The following is an 18,336-nucleotide window of genomic DNA, read 5'->3' as shown; positions in this document are numbered from 1 at the left end:
AAAGAAGAGATGCTTCATAGCAGGGTATCGCCTCCATACTGGACACCACTAAAGGTTTCCTGTATAAATGAACGGGGAGATGAAGGGGTGACAGGGCCAACAAAACGAAACCATGGTTCTCTCAAACCGCGGGCGGAGCTTCCACTGAGGAACCTCTGACAATGAAGACCCACCAAGTGCTCAGCAGGGATCTGGATAGGTCACCCTAGGGAGGACCCCCGAGAAGCTACCCCAGACATACGAGAGCACAGCTTTGCCATAAGGCAGACATTAAAGGAAGAAGTGCTACCACGACTCCTGGCAATTTGCGCCAGCACTTCCTAGCCGTCACCCTTGGGAAGCCTTTTCTATTTCCCCACCTTTTCCTAGACCTGGAGCTCTCAGGGCAGCTCCCAATGACCTCCTCTAGAAGGCTTTCCACCTGCCTGTCATCTAAGTCCTTCTCCAGTTGTTCCTGTCTGTCCCGGTCCCAGATCTAGAAGGAGATTCTACCACTGGTAGTCACTGGGATGAGATTTCTAAGTGGCTGTATTAGCCTGCTGCGACCGCTACACCAAAATACTATAAACTGGGTGGCTTAAATGACAGACAGTTATTTCTCACAGTTCTAGAAGCTGGGAATGACAAATTCAAGGTGCCAGCTGATTCAGTTCCTGGTGAGAATCCTCTTCCTGGCTTGCAGACAGCCCTCTTCTTACTGTGTCTTCACAGCAGAGAGAATGAGAGAGCTAGCTTTCTGGTCTCTTCGTATAATCCCATCACGAGGACCCCACTCTCATGACCTCCTCTAAATCTAATACCTCCAAAGGCCCACCTTCCAACACCATCACACTGGGGGTTAGGGCTTCAACATATACAATCTGGGGGGACACAGACATTCAGTCTGTAACAGCTGCCGCTTCATCTAGTCTGCTTCCTGATCTCCAGGCCAGGAAGTGCTAATAACGTGGGATGAGGCCACCCCGGGTCTTCCCTGAACACCTCGCCCCTCCATCCACTTTTCTTACTGCCTTTGTGGCTTCTGTTGTGTGCTCACCTCTCCCATGAGAGTCGAAGCCCCTTTGAGAGAGGAACTGATGATAAAAGCACTTATTGAGCATGTGCCCACTGTTCTAAATACACTGTCACTTAATTTTTATGGCAATCTGTGAGAGACATGAATTGTTCCTATTTTACATCCAGAGAAAGCTCAAGTTTGGAAGAAGTAAGTAACTTGCCCAAGGTCATGCCCCAGCAAAGGCTTATCTCAGACGAGAATTGAAGTCTCTCTACAAAACTCTCGGTTACTTTCTCCCCTGAAAGCAGGAACCTCCTCTTAGTTATCTTTGTATCCCTGCTCCTACTTGTAGCACCTAGCACAGTGCTGTATATGTTGTATTTACTTATATACTCGTTAAATAAAAATTAAAGAATGTGCATCCTCCATGCACTCCATCAGATTTTTTAAAAGTGTACAGTTGAGTAATCTTAAGTATATTCACATTGTTGTGGATGAGAGCTCCGGAACTTTTTTTCATCTTGCAAAACTGAAACTCTGTACTTATTGAACAACTCCCCATTTCCCCTTCCCCCAACCCCTGGCAGCCACTATTCTACTTTCTGTTTCTATGAGTTTGATTACTTTAGATGCCTCATCTGAGTGGAATCATGCAGTATTTGTCTTTTTGTGACTCTCTTATTTCACTTAGCATAATGTCCTCAAGGTTCATCCATGTGGTCACAAAAGCAAGATTTCCTTCTTTTTTATGGCTGAATATTATTCCGATATATATTCCACTAGGTTTTATAAATGCCTTATCTCATCAAGTTTCTTTCTTTCTTTTTATTTTTTTGCGGTACACGGGCTTCTCACTGTTGTGGCCTCTCCCGTTGAGGAGCACAGGCTCCGGACGTGCAGGCTCAGCGGCCATGGCTCACGGGCCCAGCCGCTCCATGGCATGTGGGATCTTCCCGGACCGGGGCACGAACCCGTGTCCCCTGCATCGGCAGGCGGACTCTCAACCACTGTGCCACCAGGGAAGCCCCCAAGTTGCTTTCTTAACACCCCTTCTTAACTTCACTTCACTCACAGAAGAGCTTTAATAATACGACCACTACCCCCACCAGCTGTTGAGCTCTGGCACTGTGCTAATTGATCCTCTCACTTTGTGCTCACGGTAACCCTTGAAGGTCATTGTTGTGATCTGCAGATGAGGAAACGGAGGCCAAGGAGATGAAATAACATATTCAAGGTCACAGAACTTCAAAGTGCAGCAATCTGGATCTCTGATGCTCTTCCAGGCTCCTCTGACTCTACAGTGTGCTGTCCTCCATTGATCTGTACTTCCTCTCAGTGAGTGACATAACAGAAAGAGACACTGAGGACCAGACACATGAGGTGACACCAAGGATGCTCTGCCCATTAGCTGCAGAGGTGGGGTGGACCCCTCAATTCATGACTCCTGGCCCAGGGCTCTCTTCCCTACTCACCACCAGGCCATTACCAATCTAGGTGACCTGTGGGTGTGACTTCTCACTCAATCCAAATCCCATACCTTCCTCAAGGCCCAGATCAAGACTCACTTCTTCCTGACCAAATGCTCCCACTGACATTCCTCGTAGTTTGCTTCCCTTTTGCTTTGCATGGACAAATCCAGTACATTCTCGCAGGTAGTATTATATACTGCTTTATGATCCTCCAGGAAGGCTGCACACTTCCCTTCCCACCATACCACCTAACAGCATCCTGGGGATGTGGCTGGCCCTTGATAGATGCTTTCTGACTGGATGCACCATAGAACTATGCAGTTTAAGAGCTTCCTCAGGGAACATCTGGCTTAACGCTCTCATTTTCCAGTTGAGAAACTGGGTCCCAGAGACGTGTAGTGACTTGTCTGGTTACAGAGCTAATTAGTGAAGACTCGGGCCCAGAACCCAGTCTTCTGTCTCCTGGTTGGTGCTCTCCTGCTATTCTGGGTGCTGGGCCCCATCTAACCAGGAGACTTCCGCATTTCTCTGCATCAGAATTGTGTCCTAAGCCCCTAAGTGGGCAAACACAAGGAAAGAGAGGTTAAATCCTACATTCAGTCATTTTAAGGGGATATGAAAGTACTACTTTTTAATTTCTAGAGGGGAAGAAAAAATGAAAAGGAATACTGAACAGAGAAAAATAAAGACTAGTGAAAAATTCCCAGTTCTTAGACAGATATTAAACAGCTGAAAGACAAGATAGTCTCTCACGGTCCTTCTTCCTCCGCCCCCTCCCACCCCAATACTGCTTGCTTTTAAGGAAGGCCAAGGAGAACGCAATTCTCTCCAGGGTAAAGTGTGAAAATCTAGAGGGGACATTAACATTTTATGGCCTCAAAATTTTTAATAAATTAACTTTATTAAAGGATCGCTGTTTTTTTAGTACCTTGAAAATGAAAGGTACTACACCTTCTAGAAAATATATATTCACCTCATTTGCAGGTTTGCTGCATTGTTACATCTACCCACATCTCTCTTTCCACTACAAGGAAAGGAAATCATACATTTCTGTAGCATTTTATAGTTTATAAAATAGCTGAATGCATTATTTTATTATTATTATTATTATTTGCGGTACATGGGCCTCTCACTGTTGTGGCCTCTCCCGTTGCGGAGCACAGGCTCTGGACGTGCAGGCCCAGCGGCCATGGCTCACGGGCCCAGCTGCTCCGCAGCATGTGGGATCTTCCCGGACCAGGGCACGAACCCGTTTGCCCTGCATCGGCAGGCGGACTCTCAACCACTGCGCCACTAGGGAAGCCCTGCATTATTTTTTTAAATGCTTATTCTTATAATAGACTTGGGAGATTATATAATGGAGGTATTATTTATGTAATCCTCAAATGATTTTTGAGAGCCTACTGTGTGCTGGGCACTATTCTAGGCCCTAGGGATACAGGATTACACAAAGCAGAGGAAGTTCCTGCTCTCCTGGAGACTATATTCCAATTAGCTCCCGTTTCATGGATGAGACAACTGAGTCTTAGCGGTTAAGTGATTTACCCATGGCTTCCTGGTTAATGAGCAAGAGGGCTGGGGCTTGGATCAAGGCTTAAGAGGCCAGCTCTAGCTCTCGCGGTTCCAGAATACTCCTGCTTTATGTGAGCAGGGGTTTGTTTTCTCTGAAGTCAAGAGTGTCTATGTTCTCTATGTTCTTTCCCTCAACTGTGGGATACAGCTGTGCACAGCACTTGGTCCTTAACACAACCAGAGTGACTGCCCAGAAAAAGCTTCTGTTTTTCTCTCTTAAAAGATGATATATAACAACTGGATATCTACATGAGGTAGGCTGGGCCCCTACACCTCATTCCATATAGAAAAATGAACTCAAAATGGATCAAAGACCTAAATATAACAGCTAAAACTATAAACCTACTAGAAGAAAACACAGGCATAAATCTTCATGGCTTTGTATCAGGCAATGGTTTCTTAGATATGACACCAAACGCACAAGCAACAAAAGAATACATAAATAAATTGAACATCATTAAAATTAAAACTTGTGTGCCTCAGAAAAAGAAAAGATAACCCATAGAATGGGAGAAAATACATGCAAATCATATATGTGGTAAGGAACTTATCTCTAGAATATATCAAGAACTATCCTAATGTAATAATAATATAATGACAATAATGTAAAGACAAACAACCCAGTTAAAATACGGGCAAAGGATATGAATAGACATTTCTCTATAGAAGAAATAATAATAGGCAAATTGAAACCACAGTGAGATACCAATGCACACCCACTAGGTTGGCTAGAATCAAAAGACAGATAATAGCAAGTGGTGGCGAGGATATGGAGAAAGTGGAACCCTCATATATTACTGGTGAGAATGTAAAGTTATGTACCCACTTTGGAAAACAGTTTGGCAGTTCCTCAAAATGTTAAACACAGAGTTACCACATGATCTAGCAGTACCACTCTTAGGTATATACCTGAGAGAAATTTTAAAACGTCCATATAAAAATCTGTGCACATATGTTCACAGCAGTATTACTCTTGATAGCCAAAAAGTAGGAAGAGCCCAAATGTCCACCAGCCAATGAATGGATAAATAAAATTTGGTATATTCATAAAATGGAGTATTTCTCAGTAAAAAGAAATAGAGTACTAATACATGCTACAATATGGGTGAACCTTGAAAATATGCTAAGCGAAAGAAGCCAGTCACAAAAGGCCACCTACTGTATGATTCCATTTACATAAAATGTCCAGAATAGGCAAATATAGAGAGACAGAAAGCAGATTGCTAGCTGCCTAGGAACTGGGGACTGAGGGGATTGTGGTGTGACTGCTAATGAAAATGTCCTAAAAGTGCATTAAAAAGATAGTTGCATTTTATAATCTGTAAATATACTGAAAGCCATTGAGCTGTACACTTTAAACGGGTGAATTGTATACGATGTGAATTACTCTCAATAAAACTATTTAAAAAAGAAAAGATGATGCATAACCTAGTATGAAGAAATACTGAGAGCTGGTGAAAGATGACCCCAATAGCTAGGTGTATAAGTGAGCAGGCAACTAGCCTGGGCACCACCTTACCTTTTATCTTCTGTAAACCTATAGAGAATGATCCTCTGGGGAACTTTCTGAACCAAAACATTTGTGACAGAGTGTAGTCGGCAAATATTGCCCAGACTACCACAGAAAGTAGAAAGCTTAGAGATGAGTGATTTTCCTGGCAAAACCCAGCCACTGATAAGGTTTACAGCTCACTATGGTGGCACAAGCTGTATGCGGATTCACAAATCTTTCATTTGAGATTGCCAATACCTGTCTTTAAACTAGAAGAGACAGATTTTCTTTCTTCTTCCTCTCCAAATGTCACCCCCCAGCCTCACAATGCCTGGACCGAGTTTCAGAATTGTCCTTTAGAGTGAGATGTAGATTCTTGGTGGGTGGCCTCTTAGCCCACTTCCCTGCCCTTCTTTCTCTCTTTACATCACAAGAGTTGGTCTGGTTTCTCTCATCACAAACGGTGGTATCAACAACCCCGTCCAAATTCCACAGCTTCTTAACCAAACTTGAGCCAATCCCAAGTAAACAGTACTTGAACTTCAGAAGTCTGGGTCCATAGGTTTGTGTGAATGACACACTTCTCAGTATTTTAGCCAGGGCCCACCCTCAATGACTGTTTTTCTGTAATGACAGTACTCTACCTTACTGAGGGTAATAAATGCTTGTCCTCAACAGAGCTACACACAGGACCTCAAATGATGAACTGGCTAAAATATAGCTGCTCTGTATAGAGTGACGGAACTCTAGCCATGACATATACAAAGAAACTAAGTGTCTTTCCTCATCTTCACCAGTGGGAAGGAGCTAGCATTGAGCTAAGACATCTATCTGATAAGTACCCTCCATCCATGGCTAGTTTGGGGCAAAGCATGTGCCTCAGTAACTTTCTCTCTCATTTGTTATTCTGCCACAGCAGGGACCAATGCTGCCCTTACCACCTTGCCCCAGAAAAGCCATTAATTACTTGAGGTTTCCAGCAGCTAGAAACATACCTGTCATGCAGCTGCTTTACTGCATCACTCACACAAAGGTTGCCAAGGTCTGGACTGAGTCCAACAGAGTATTTTTCATTTGGTTGAAGTTGTTTTCAATGTTTTCTTGTTTTCCAGTGATTGAAGGTCAAGTCTGAAGCAGGGGACTGGATTAATAAAGCCCTGTGAGGGGAACTGCGGCAGTGACATGTTAACCCTTCATTCACCAGAGAAGAGAAAACTGCCAAGCAAGGCTCTGAGGACAACAACCTTCAAATGGGCCCTCAATAACCTGGTGCTGATTCTGGAGAAGGCCAAGGTCTATGAATGTGTATGTGTCTGTGATGGAGGCTCACAAGTAGGATGTCTTGAATTGAAAACCTTGCCAGACATCACTCAAGCCAGCGTTACGTCAGCAGAGTTTGTTTCTTCCCTCAGTGATGGATGTGAGTTTCCTAGAGCTCACTGCTTTCCTTGAGGGAGGGAGGAAAGGCCTTGTCAACTCTGTGTACCTCCATGTTTTTTAGCCATATTGTATAATGAATGGGCAGGTCTGGGGCACCCTTACCACATCCAAAGAAGCTGAAGAGGATCTTTATGTCTCATCTGACTTAATGCTTGGCTCAGTAATCAGTCAAGAGGTTGGGTCTCACTTTTTAGGGGTCATTTACATGCAGAGCCCCTCTGGGTTCAGAAACTCCCAATAAATCAGTGTGCGTAGCACACTCATTCCCAAACTTAACAGCTATAGTTTTGGTAGCCTTCAGGCTGAGAATTCATCCTGTGTCCAATGGATAGGCAGTAAATAGGGTAGAGCACGTTTACCCAAGTACTCTCCATGGAACCCCAGGGTTCCATGGGCAGTTAAGTTTGAAAAAATGTACTCCACCTCTGCTTTATTCTGGGATCCTAAGGCATCACCAATTGTAAGCTCCCCGTTGATTTAACAGCAGTTTTTTGAAGGTATGGGGAGAAACACCTGATTACAAGAACGCAGTTTTGCTTTTAAATTATAAGAGCTTATATTTAGCTATACAGGTACTTATAGACTCCCTTCTTCAATATCTCAGTAACATTTTGTATCTAATCATTTTAGCCTTCAGATTCTAAAGGTTTTCTGAGTCACTTTTGACCTTTGGAAGTTATCTTATATATCATGGTGATGAATCGCTTTTTATAAACTTTTCATGGTCTTGATTTCTTTTGAACCTTTAGGATAAACAACATAACTCTGAATCCTATAAAGGAATATTAGATTCACGTGCCTTTTCTTCTTGATAAGTTTATAGCTTCCTCTTTTCCTTAACTGAATAACATGTCACTAGAAGGTATCAACTTCCTTAAGTGTCAGCTGGAAGCTTTTGATAGATGCTTGGAGATGGAATTACGGTTCTTCATAATGAAGGAATCATTGGTTCAAGAATTGTCACACCGTCTTCTCATTTCGAAACTTCTATGACCCATTTCCTGAAATCTGCCAATTTCTATCACCTTTAACTACACTACCTGGGGTGTGGCAGAAAATTTGCCTTTGCAATGCTACTTTATAACAGTCTTTTCTTTCTTTCTTTTTTTTAATTTATTATTTTTGGCTGCGTTGGGTCTTTGTTGCTGCACGTGGGCTTTCTCCAGCTGTGGCGATCGGGGGCAGCTCTTCGTTGTGGTGAGTGGGCTTCTCATTGCGGTGGCTTCTCCCGCTGAGGAGCACTGGCTCTAGGCGCGCGGGCTTCAGTAGTTGTGGCTCGTGGGCTCCAGAGCACAGGCTCAGCAGCTGCAGCACATGGGCTTAGTTGCTCCGCGGCATGTGGGATCTTCCCGGACCAGGGCTCGAACCTCTGTCCCCTACATTGGCAGGTGGATTCCTAACCATTGCGCCACCAGGGAAGCCCAGTCTTTTCTTTTTAAAAACACATTTTGTTTGGGGATAATTTTAGATTTATAGAAAAGTTGCAAAGATAGTACAGAGTTCCCATAAACCCTTCTCCAGTTTTGCCTGTTGTTAAGATTTTACATTACCAAGGAACATTTGTCATAACTAAGAAAGCTATGTTGGCATACTACTGTTAATTAAGTTCCAGACTTTATTTGGATTTTACTAGTGCTTCCACCAATGTCCCCTCTCTGTTCTGGAATCCAATTCAGGGACAACACTGCAGTCAGTTGTCTTGTCTCCCCAGTCTCTTGTGGTCTGTAGCAGTTTCTCAAACTTTCCTAGACAGTCTTAAAGAGCATTGGCCAAGTATTCTGTACAATGTACCCGGATCTGGGTTTTTCTCATGACTACATGGGGCTTATGGGTTTTTGTAAACAGTATCAGAGAGGGCATGATAGGCACATGGCATCACTGATGATGCTAATCTACTTGGTTAAGGTGTTGTTTGCTTGGCTTTTTCCACTGCAAGTAATAGTCTTTCTTTCGTTCTTTCTTTTTTATATAACAATCTTTTAAAAGGCATTTTAAGAGTCAGTGAAAGGATCTAAGTTAAAATTTAACCTTGGTGGGCTATTTTAAGAACTCACTCGAGGGGCCATGAGATGAACAGGTCTCTGGGCAGAGTAAGTCTCGACATTTTGTGCAGGCGGGGCAGCCTCAGTACATCTGCACCCCCTGCTGGGTGCCGGTTGTTCTGACCTGGGCTGGGAGGAGGGTGAGGCGAGGGAGGCTCTGGACACACTCACTCCTGGGTCTTACCTGCAGGACCCTGAGAATGAGCGCCTCCTTAAACCTTGCACCCTACACAGTTCACTTGCCTCACCCTGCTTCCGACATTGATTCTAAGATTTACTCCAAGTTTAGACACTAGAATGTAAAAAGATGTGCTCTTTATTTATTTTATTATTTTATTTTTTTGCAGTATGCGGGCCTCTCACTGTTGTGGCCTCTCCCGTTGCGCAGCACAGGCTCCTGACGTGCAGGCTCAGCAGCCATGGCTCACGGGCCTAGCCGCTCTGCAGCATGTGGGATCTTCCCGGACCGGGGCACGAACCCACGTCCCCTGCATTGGCAGGCGGACTCTCAACCACTGCACCACCAGGGAAGCCGGTGCGCTTTATTTTAGGATGAAGTGTACTGTACAGGCTCCAGGATGTCCTGCAGTACCTTGTTTAACCCACTGTTTCTCAAATTAATTTGATCATTGAGTCCTTTTTTTCACTTAAGAGGCGTTTCTTCACCTAAACCTACGAATACTCTTGGGGAAATGAGAATAGACTGGAAGGCAGTGGACTGGGTCCAGCCACTTGGGTTCTGGACTGGAATCTGCCTCTAGTCCCACCTGCCTGATGTGACCAAGTTTCCTCATAAAGAAATGCTCTTCAGAGCCTCTGCCATCCTCAGCCACATTTCTGATGCATTTAAATGGATTTCTTTGACCTCTCACTCACCCCAGGAAGGCTGTGCTTGCATTTCTGTGAGCTGTGGATGGTCATGCTGACAGTCCTCTGGGAATGGCTGACCCCTGTCACCATGTTGGGGAGTAAAAACCATCTAGATGGACAGCCAAGCACTCAAAGGCTGACCCCTGCGAGAATCGTTATCAGAACCACTCACTGCTCCACCGTGAAGGCCGGCGGGTTGCAGCTAAGCCCTGCCCTGCACCCCAGCCCCCCATGAACCTTCCTGTCCTTTAACTGGCAGGACTCATACACAACGTTAATAGAATGCACTCCTGTTCTCTGATACAGGATCTTTAACATTTTCTGAAGAACACTGGACTGGCAGGCTACTAGGCTGAAAATTTAGGAAGCAAATTACGATAGCCAACCTCATTTCACAGTTTTGAGTAGCCCCGATGGGGCCATCTTCCCTTTCAGAAGATCACAGCAACGTCCTGAGTGATGATGGTTCAGTCCACAAGCGGGAGACCAAAGAGGGAGATCTAATGTCAGGCTCTGTCTCGGCTACCGACAAGGACTTTTAGGACACGGGGTTATATTTTTCCTACTAAATGACAGTAGTATTTAGCAGCATGTGTACATGCAGAAACAGGTGTAGAGGACCATCCATCAAATGAATAACTCATACAGGGAGTCTCTGGGGGAAAATCCCACATTATGGGAATGGGAACATTTTCAGCTATATGACAAGGTGAGCTTAGAGACCAACAAGGGCAGCTCTTCACTTTCTTTTTAAAAATCTGTCACCTTTTGTAAAAAGAAGAACGGTATGGTAGAAAAGGTACGAGACTTGGAGTTGGAGGGTCCATGATTTAAATCCTGTCTCCTGAGGCAAGTTTCTTAACTTCTCTGAGTTTCAGTTTTCTCATCAGTAAAATGGGGATAAGGATAGCCTATTGACAGTGATACTGTAAGGATCGAATGAGGTAACTTGTCTAAACGGTTTTAGCCGGTGCCTGGCACAGAGAAGGTGAGTAGTAAGCACGGAATTTCCTTGCACTGCAAGCTTCCTTTCCACTGGGGATTAGCTCATGGTTGACATACAGGGTATGGTCTCAATTCTGCACAAGCTTGATACTCCAATGCCCCAGCTTTGAGAAGGTCTCAGAGACAATCCAGAGAGGCAGGATGCCATTTAAAGCAGTCTCTGGACTGTGCAGCATGATCAGGACAGACACCAGTGCCCTGAAGCAAGTCCATCAGAACAACCCGGTATTACCCAGAGCTAAGGTGTCTCGCTCTCTCTCGACATTATTCCCTCCTTCTCCTGTTCTCTCTCTGCCCACATTTTGTTAGCATTTATACTGCTCACGGGCAGGGATCAAAAGGGCAGCTAAGACTTGTATTTCCATTGTAGTCATACCCAGTCTGCTTTGAGCGAGGCGGATTTTAAGCACAAGTGGGTAGATTGACGTGCATAGATTTCAAGGTCCAAGATGGTCCAGGGATCGTTGCTCTGGATGGTGCCTGGTGACTAGACTGTGATCAACAATTAGCTTAAGGCTTTGATTTCTGCTAAATACAGGTGTCCTTGGGAAAGCCAGCTCACAGCTTGCCAGTCAAGAGACGCCGCTGGGGCTGGGGTAGAAAGATCTGAGAGTGGGTTTAGAAGGAAAGGGCTCTAGGGAGACAGCAGCGAGGCCTTGGCCCCTGAGGGGCTAGAGGAGCCACCAGTGGGGGGGCGGGGAAGGGGTACGAGAGGAATGGCATCACATACGAAGGCGGGGATGCCACAGACTAAGTTTGCTGCACAGACGCGCCCAGCGCCAGGATCAACGATACTAATTCCTGCATTAACCTTCGGGGGAAGTGACAGACCTCGGTTCTTCATCCTTTCTGTTCTGCTCTCTCCAGGACTGCGGATGTAGGTGGCTTCTTGTTAGGCAGGGATGTCTCCCTATTTTCACTGGTTTGGTCCTCTACACGGCATCTAGGAGGTGCCTTTGTAGCACAACACCTGAGCCCATGTGGTCAGGCTGCTTTGGGCCAGACCAGAAGCCCCCGGCTCTTCCCAAAAATTGGCCACCCCACAGGGTGTGACCCTCACAAGTCTCTGAAGCTACTGGGAAAATACCTTTTGTCAAAATCCAATTCTGGCCCATTTGGTTAGTTTCAATACTGCTGTGGCCAGGGGACAAGGAGGACACCATTTGGGTTACATATAAACAGACGCCGGAGACCTAAGAGGTGAGACGGGATAAAGCCAAAGCCATGACTCAGTCCAGGATGGTCTGGCTTACGTGGAGCTGAGGAGTGAGGCTGGATCTGAATCCCTGCTGCTCCCTTACGTCGGCCCCTGGACCTTCCCCCTGCTGCCCGGCCTTGGACGCACACCCTGCAGTGTTCAGGGACCAGCCCCGAGGAGTGATCTTTTCTCGCAGGACATCTTGAGAGAGATGTTTACGTGTTTATGAAGGTTAATTCCAGGCTCATCCAAAGGCCACCTAAGGTGCTAACGCTCTGAGTCGGTGGGCTTTACACATACCATCTGCTGCTGAGCACCCCGCCGCGGTGCACACTTCCAGTCAGTGGACTGGCCTAAATATTTTCAGCTGCTGACAGATGAAAGCTGGCCTTGCTGGCGGCGTACATTCTTCGGTTCACACACATGCTCTTATAAGGAAGTGGAGCTCAGCGCACACTCACTCATTCACAGCTGGGGGACCGCTACGGTGCTCGCAAGGAAGCTGCCACTTGGACCCACGGGTGACTCTAGTGCCTCATTTTGTGTTTTTACTGTCACCAGTGTTCATGAAACCTTGACAGAGCAAAGCCAAAAGAAAGGTGTGCCTTGAGAGAAGCCCTGAGAATCAACCTTTAAAGGGGCAACTTTGCTTCTGATTTGCCAGGGAACTGGGGCGTCAAACAGGAGCCTGTTACCCAATTCGACCCCCATCCCAAGGGATCAGACTTTGTCAGGAGCTGCGGTGATTTTTCAAAGTATTTAATAACCTGCAATATGGCGCAGTTCCTAACCAATCGGAGCGATGCCAGCCTTAGCGATGGAGCAGGTCCCAGAAGGAGTGTAGTGCACCCCCCTTTTTGGTTCCTGGATGATGGGAAAGTTTCAGGACAGGAGCCTGTGTAGCTGCACAGAGGGTCTGGGGCAGTGACTGCTTCCCAACTGGGAAGAAATTATTTTAATGCTATTATGAGCACGAGTCAGCACAAAGTCAAGGTGATTCTCAGGCCGATTAAGGGTTGGGGGTGAGGGTGTGGACACAAGGGAAGAAGCACCAAAGAAAGAAAGTCTCTATAACCTTCGCCTTTCTGATCACACCATGGTATTACCCACGGGAGTCTGGTCCCTGTAACTTGCTACTGGATCAATAACTTAAGAATAAGGAAGTTCTAGAGAGAATGAAACTCCCCCCCAGAGCCAAGTCTCACATTATTAGCCTGGGGGCTGGCAGGCCATCAGAGACTCAGACCTGAGACACTGGGAGATTTCTTCTCTGTCTCCGGGGAATTGAGTTCAATCCTCCAACAGACTAAGAGGCACCACCAGCTTAGATTTCTACTCAGAACACATACACTGGTGTCTGGGGAAAGGCAAGCATGGAGTATATACTTCAGTGAAAAGTTGAAAAGCATGGAGGGTAAGTCAATTTTCAAAGAAGAAAGTCAGAGACACAACCGATGGAATGCATGATTCACCTCTGCAGAGCAGACATTGATTTCCACCTGGGAGAATCACCGAATTGGTTGGGAGTTGAAAATATGATTTCTGACTTTTCATCAGATCTTACATTTTATTTTAAGACCGTGAAACAACACGGGATTAAAAGTCTTATTCAGGGCTTCCCTCGTGGCGCAGTGGTTGAGAGTCTGCCTGCCGATGCGGGGGACACGGGTTCGTGCCCCAGTCTGGGAGGATCCTGCATGCCGCGGAGCGGCTGGGCCCGTGAGCCATGGCCACTGAGCCTGCGTGTCCGGAGCCTGTGCTCCGCAATGGGAGAGGCCACAGCAGTGAGAGGCCGTGTATCACAAAAAAAAACAAAACAAAAAGTCTTATTCAGAAACAGAAGTGAAGAGGAGAATTCGGCATTTCTTTGTTCAGAGAAAATACTTTCAAAGGTACTTCATAACTAAAACTTAAACATGTAGGTGGTGGGAGGAGGATGCATGGCTTTCCTTGCTTGGTTCCTGTTGGATAGAGAGACAGCCTGTGAGCTTGGGGGCAACAGGCACCTCCCATTTATAGTCCTCACCAGTTGCCCTGGGCCCAACCCTTGCTGACAGATACTTGCAGAACGCTCAGGTCTGTACGGCTCCCTATGACTGGTGTCTGGGGAACAGGCACCAATCAGAAGCCGTACCTCTTCGGGGGGTGGGATGGGGGGCGAGAAGTAGTGGGAGACATCATTCAAGTATGAAATGTTCTGCCGCTTACCAGATGTGGGACCTTGGGTGAGGTACCCAGCTCTCTCAGCCACAGCTTTTTTTTTTTTTTTTGATTTTTTTTTCTTTTTTTTACAAGAGTTTATTCTTAAATGTACAATAGGTTCCAAGACAACATTTCATGCTAGCTATAGGTGGCAACAGATGTTATGGCAGGGAATCCAGATGTTTAATCCAGATGTTTAAACAGGAAAGGAACTAAGGATCATCACTGCCTCAGGCACAAGGAACAGCTTACTTTTTGCCAGATTTCTTAATTCCACCTGTGGCCAGGGGGCCCTTCCCCGCTCCTCCTTCTGTTTCTGCTTGAATGCCTTATCTTCCTCGTCCACCTCCTTGGCTTGCTTCTTGGGCTGCTTCGGGGGCTTCTTCTTGCCACCTTCGTGGCCCGACATGGTGCCTGCTGCCCCTTCCCCAGACCCTGCCACCGGATGCCTCAGCCACAGCTTTATAGCTATAAACTGGGGCTAATCACTTCTGCTGTTACCTAGAGAGGCAGATCTAGGTTCAGGTTTTCTCATGCCTGACACTACAAAATATAATTTTGTAGGCCTACTTTAAGGAAAAGAATGCAAAGTTAACAAATACAGAATTGAGAACAGGGTTTTAGAAGGGGCTCATGCCAGTGGAGGATCCTACAATTTCAGCCTCATTAGCTCCATGGTAAATCCACTTTTGCATACCTGCCTATCTCAATTGAGATAAGAGATGAGGATACAAAAGTGCCTTGAAAATTGTAAGGCGTTACATCAACAAATGACACTGAATTCTTCTACAAATAAATAATGCGTATTGTGTGCTAAATAGTATGCCAAGTGTAGGAGACAGAGCTACGAGCAAGACACACATGTTCCCCCCCTCCCCTTATGGAACCCAGAGTCCAGAGGCACTGCATCATCATCTGTGGTAGGATGTCCTCTGAATCCTGCATACAGAAGTGAAGCTCATGAATACAGAAGGTCTGACTGCTTCCCTGCAACACTAGCCCCTCTCAGGGCTCTCCAAGGTCCTGATTCCTACACCCAGCTTTCTGGGACTTGGGTTCTACTCAATCTCAACCTCTGCCTTCTCCTCCTTTCCAACCATTGTCTTCTTACCGACTGCCATTTTGAAACCCCCAGAGCAACAAGCCAACCTTTCTAACCCCATATTTTCATACGTGAATGGACAGTGGTTGCCAAGGGCAGGGGGGCAGTGGGGGTGAGTGAGATTATGGGATAGAGAACAACTAAGGAGCATAGGGTTTCCTTAGAGGGAGACACTGAAAATGTTCTAAAATTGATGGTAGTATTAGATGCACAACTCTGTGAATATACTAAAAGCCACTGAATTGTAAACTTTAAATGGGTAAGTTACATGGTATGTGAATTATATCTCAATAAAGTTGTAAAAAACTATGAATGGAGAACCATTCAAGAAAAGTTTAGAACACAGAAAAAGACCAGAAAAAATAAACTGAAGAAAAAAAACTTGAAGAAACTGAGATTATTCAGAAAATGGGAGATAATTTTTTAAAAGACCAATTACCCTTAGATTCAAGAAGATGTTGAGTTCAAAAAAATAAGAATTGGGAGCTGTGAAAAAGAAAATTTTCAAGAATGAGTTCTTATAAATTTATAAACAAAAATTTTGCTGAGATATAAAAAGTCCAATAAAGGTCTGGAAGATTAAGTCAAGGATAATTCTCAGAACATAAAGCAAAAGGCCCAGGACACTGGAAACAGAAGGTTAACATCTGGCTACCAGGACTTTCAGGACAAAAGAACAGAGAGAATAGAGGAAATGGAATCAAAAAGGAAAAAATAAAGAAAAAATTTCCCAGAGATAAAGGAAGACAGGAGTCTTTAAAATGAGAGGATCTAGCATAAATGAAAAAATACCCATGCCTAGCTATATCAACGTGAACTTTCAGAACATCAAGGAGAAGAGCGGAGCCTAAAAACTTACAGGAAGATAAAATGGTGATCAACAAAGAAACCCAAATCCAAGTAGAATCAGAAATGATAGATCTTAGAAGACAAGGTAGCAGGCTTTTAAAATAGCCATTGAAAGTGATTTTGAACTGAGAATTTTATATTCTAATTCTCCATCAAGAACAAGAGTACTAAATCTCCATCTAACATAGTGGGAAATCAAGGGACATTGCCTAAAGTTGACAGAATGAGAAATAAGAGATTTCAGTATGTTGTCTGAAGTTTCACAGTTAGCCATTAAATGAATTAAATAACGTTTATAATTTTTTAATGGAAAGGAAGAGGAACAAGAGGGAAAAGAGGATAGTATAAGCTAGAGCTTTACTTTTTCATAGTTAGGAGTAGATAATTTATTTAGTTGATACACAAGAAACATAAATCAAAAAACTATTATTCAGGGGTATAAAAATAACTATCAGAAGCACTGAAAACAGAAATGTTTTTAAAAAGTTGCTCTTAAGAAGCAGCCTTGAAAGTGGGGAGGGGTGAGGCAGAAGCCTGTTGCTTTTTATTTTAAAAATGAGATATAAGGGATCAAACCCATGCCCCCTGCCGTGGAAGCTCAGAGTCCTAACCACTGGACCGCTGTGGAATTCCCTAAACTGCTCTTCCTAATAGCCTGGCATGAAATGTGTCTTCCTCTAATTCCAAGTCATACGTCCTAGTTCCTCCCCCTCTGGTCATGAGGAAGAGTCTACCCCCGTCCTACACTACAGCCCTTTAAAGATTTGTAAACTTATAACAGGTCTCCTTTTCCTTCTCAAAGTCTTTGCATCTTGTGGTGAAACATCTCCATTTCTCATCGGCCATTTCTCATATGATGTCACTACAAGATTCTTCTCAATCTGGTCACTCTTAGCTAGGAACTCTCTAAACACAGTGCAATGGATGCGTGTATCCAGTCTCTTACAATTACTTACAATCATGCAGCATAAAGTTGCATTATCTTTCTTGGTGACTGCACTGCACTAGTCTCCTGCAACCACCCATATATATCAGTTAGGAGTCTTTATGTTGTATGAACCAAGAAATCCAATTCACACAGGTTGATAAAAAATGAAATTTATCAGCCTAAGTGTTGTGTAACTCAATACTACAGGGCTGAATTTGGTTTCAGGCAATTCTTGAACAATGGGACCAGGATCTGTCTCCATTCCTTACCTCTGCTTTCTGAGTTTCATCTCCATTCTCACTCTTTGTGGTCCCAAGAGACCTAACAGACTGCATCTCCTGTGGCCATATGCTTCCTCTATCATGAGCCATAGGAATGGGCAGTTTACTTTCTTAATATTGCGAATAGAAGTCTAAGAATAGACCATCATTGGCTCTAACTGGTTTGGCTTGAGGCTGGTGACCAGGGAAATATGATTCTCTAGCTTAAGCTAATCATGCACTGCCCCTGTGGTCAATGAATCACATACAAACTACATGGCTAGGACATTTGAGGTTCTATTAAGAAAGAGAATGGAGGAATTAATGCTAGTGGGACATCCAAACATAATCCACTACAAAACACTAGACAAATTCTCCAGCCTATTACTGAATTTTTAATCACAAATGCAGACTTTTCCATGTATCCCTGTTTAAGTTCATCTTGTTGATATCGGCCAAATGTTCCTAATTAAGGAGATAATTTTGAAGTTTGGTTTATTCCCCCAAAGTATTAGTTATTCTTCTCAGCTTTGCATGCCTTGCAAATTTGATATACATAACGGCTATGTATTCATCTCATTAAGTCTTTAATAAAAATGTGGACTCAGAACCAAAAAAGTGGAGCTTTGAGGCACATACCATTACATATTTCCCAAAAGGAGTCTATCAATCTGTAAATGGCTACAGTTCAGAAACAGCTATTTAAAAGGCATAAACAAACCTTACTAGCCCAATTTTTCCATCTATAGGAAATGTACCAGAAGACATTATCAAATACCTTGCTGAAATCAAGGTGCACTCTATCTGTAGCATTTCCAAAACAAATGCAGTCTTCTGGCTATGTTCCTTAGTGCCTACAGCCTGAACTAGGTACTGCACACTGGGACTGAAAAACCTTCACAAGATGTAT

The 18,336-nt window shown here is 44.4% G+C and overlaps 1 protein-coding gene and 1 pseudogene across 3 annotated transcripts in view; both read right to left on the bottom strand.

Annotated features, from left to right (window-relative positions):
• The window catches only part of SMYD3 (SET and MYND domain containing 3), a 738,989-nt gene that overhangs the window by 86,304 nt on the left and 634,349 nt on the right, over positions 1-18,336 (bottom strand). The gene's annotated exons all lie outside the window — the stretch shown is intronic.
• LOC309799028 (translation machinery-associated protein 7-like) lies at positions 13,738-14,786 on the bottom strand (annotated as a pseudogene). Its single transcript has one exon. The product of its transcript is annotated as a translation machinery-associated protein 7-like (transcript).

The sequence above is a fragment of the Mesoplodon mirus genome (genome assembly GCF_964341445.2).
Source record: "Mesoplodon mirus genome assembly, chromosome: 3".
NCBI lineage: Eukaryota > Metazoa > Chordata > Mammalia > Artiodactyla > Ziphiidae > Mesoplodon > Mesoplodon mirus.
Note: the sequence above shows the minus strand (reverse complement) of the source record. Positions and strands in the feature narration are given on the sequence as shown.